This window comes from Solanum stenotomum, unplaced genomic scaffold (assembly GCF_019186545.1).
Source record: "Solanum stenotomum isolate F172 unplaced genomic scaffold, ASM1918654v1 scaffold11160, whole genome shotgun sequence".
Classification (NCBI taxonomy): Eukaryota; Viridiplantae; Streptophyta; class Magnoliopsida; order Solanales; family Solanaceae; genus Solanum; species Solanum stenotomum.
This window is the reverse complement of record NW_026021422.1, coordinates 37,834-41,231: the sequence shown is the minus strand read 5'-3', so window position 1 is coordinate 41,231 and position 3,398 is coordinate 37,834.

Below are 3,398 nucleotides of genomic sequence, written 5' to 3'. Positions count from 1 at the left end.
ACTTAACTTAGTGGATCCACTAGCTTAACTTATGTGATCATCTAAAAAGCATGACCCATTAATACCCATGATGGCTACATGGTTTATGGAGACTTGAGTTAATATGAACTCGCATCCCCATATCGGTGCTCAATACTACTCCCAAAAAGTACTTAGCTCATATGCTTTAAAAACAAACTTCTTTCTTTGGTCTGAGATAATTATTCAAAACTTAGCTTAAAAGCTCTCTTGGAATCGATGTACCCTTTTCTTGCTCAAATATGAAAACATTTATAAACTCTTTGGGAATACTTAGTTCCCTTATAACTTTTTTGAGAAATGAACTCAACTCTTTACTCATTGTTTAACTTGAAACTTAAGTCTTAAAACAAGGTTAAAACGTTTGTTAGAGACTTTTGAAAACTTTAAAAACTTTGCTTTGACTTGCTTCTTAACTTTTAGACTTGACACTTAACTTCTCTTGACTTTGATCCTAACTTTCCTTGAATTGGATTATGGATTCAAGGTTCATGATCTCATGTTTATGGATGATTTCATGATGTTTAGATGTACCTTAAAGTGTTGGGATCAACTAGAAAAACATAGGTACAATGCGAAGGAACAAGTATGAAAAGGTGGGGAAGAAATGGGGAGAACTGGCGTCCCTGGCGCTCTGAGAGGCGCGGGGCGCCAGCCCTCAAACTTTAGAGAATATGTTGGGGCGCGCTGGCTGGCGCGACTCCCCACCCCCTTCCCCGGGTGTTTGACGACTTTTCTTCTCCGTTTTTCAACTCTAAACCCTATAAACTTCAATGGTTCTTTACCCCACACACTTAGGATCATTTATAACCTCAATATATGATAGATTCAAACCAAAATTTCACCCGGAAACATGAATCAAATCGCAAGAAACTTCAATCAACACAACCCACAACAATTCAAGAACAGCCTTCAACAATGTTCATCAAGAACTCAATTCCTAAACTTTAAAGACTTAAATTCAATGAATTAAATCATGATTGGCACGTGGGTGAACTAATCCAACGCTATGCGATCTCACATACATTATAGGGATCTCCCCCGATGAAATCCACAAGCTATCCTTGACGAAGTCGACGAGTCTTGCTTCCTCTTCTCCTTTCTCCTCTTTTCTTTTTTCTCCAAGCCCTAGAGTGAACTCTAACTTTTCTAAACTGACCAAAATCTAATTTTACCCAATTAATCTCCTAAAAACAAATTAGAATAATTAGGTAAGGAAAAGACTACATTACCCTTCAAAAAATCCGGATTAGACTTTCCTTAATCCAACAACCCAACTTCCAAAGGGCATAACTTACTCATACAAACTCAAAATCGCGCAAGCTCGGTGGAGTTGGAAAGATCATTGCGAGAGATTTCCAACCATATCTGGAAGTACACCATACTCATCCTGACCTTGGAGCTATGGCCGTTTGAAGTTGACCAAAACTCAACTTTTCCTAACTTAAACAATTTCTAGATTTTCATTCTTTCCAAAAATGACTATTTCCAATTATTAGCTTCTTCCTAGTTATTTCAAATTGCGAGATGTTACAATATCTCCCCCTTGGGAACATTCTTCCTCTAATAAGATTAATCTTACTAGGCTAAGGGTGTAATATAAAGTTCAAACACCCAACAATCAATTACAAACAAACAACATGATCACTCATAATTTAAAGAGTACTAAGAAGAGAATTAGTACCTTGGTCTGCATTTTATCCGGACTCAAAGAGATGTGGATATCTCTTCTTCATATCCTCTTCAGCTTCCCAAGTAGCTTCTTCAACAAATTGGTTCATCCAAAAGACTTTGACTGATGCTACTTCCTTAGTCCTCAACTAGCGAACTTGGCGGTCTAAGATCTGAACAGGAATCTCCTCATAAGATAACCCGTCCTTGATCCCAATATCTTTAGTTGGTATGATCAATGAAGGGTCACCCATGCACTTCTTCAACATGGAGATGTGAAACACCGGATGAACCGCATCTAACTCTTGTGGTAGCTCCAACTCATAAGCTACTTTGCCAATCCTCTTGGATATTTGGTGAGGTTCGATATACCGGGGACTAAGCTTCCCTTTTTTACCAAACCTCATAACACCCTTCATGGGTAAAACTTTTAGATACACCCAATCATCTACTTTAAACTCCAACTCTCTTCTCCTAACATCAGTGTAGGATTTTTGACGACTCTGTCCCGTCTTCAATCTCTCTTGAATCACTTTCACCTTCTCTATCGCTTGATGCATACATTTGGTCCTATCAACCCTGCTTCACCAACTTCAAACCATCCAATAGGATATCTACATCGTCTCCCATAAAGAGCTTCATAAGAAGCCATTTGGATGCTAGAGTGGTAACTATTATTTTATGTAAATTCGATAAGGGGTAGGTGATCATCCCAATTACCTTTGAAATCAATCACGTAGGCCCTCAACATATCCTCTAAGGTCTGAATAGTGTGCTTAGCTTGCCTATCAGTCTGAGGATGAAAAGCAGTACTCAAGTTCAGCTTTGAACCCAACCCTTCTGAAAATATTTCCAGAACCGTGTAGTAAATTGTGCACCCCTATCTGAAATAATGGAGACCGGAACCCCATTCTTACCACATCTTTAATATAAAGCTTGGCATAATCTTCTGCTGAGTGGGTAGTCTTTCCGGCAAAAAGTGGGCTGATTTTGTCATTCTATCGACAATCACCCAAATAGCATCATGTTGCCTGCGAGACCTTGGTAAACCTGTGATGAAGTCCATATTAATCATCTCTCACTTCCATTCTGGAAGCTCTATATTTTGAGACAAAACATTAGGCCTTTGAAGCTCTACTTTAACTTGTTGGCAATTTGAAAACTTAGCAACAAATTCTACAATGCCCTTCTTTATGCTACTCCACCAATAGACTTCCCTCAAATTGCGATACATCTTCGTGGAACCCGGATGAATAGAATATCTGGAGCTATAAGCTTCCTCCATGATCCTCTCTTGAAGTCCATCCACCATTGGTACACACAATCTACCTTGATATCTCAACACACCATCTCCCCCTTGTTCAAAAGATAATACTTTTTGCTTATGAACATTTGCCTTCAATTCAAACAATATAGGGTCTTGGTCTTGCTTCTCTTTCACTTCTCACACCAATGAAGATTCAGCCTCATTCATCACCACTACTCCTCCTTCTGTTGAATCCATTAGCCGAACTCCTAAGCGTGTAAGTTTATGCACATCTTTCGCCAACTCTCTCTTTTCTTTCTCAACATGGGTAGTACTACCCATAGACAACCAGCTCAAAGCATCAACAACAACATTAGCCTTACCTGGGTGGTAAAGAATACTCATGTCATAATCCTTGAGTAATTCTAACCATCTCTTTTATCTGAGATTAAGCTCTTTCTGA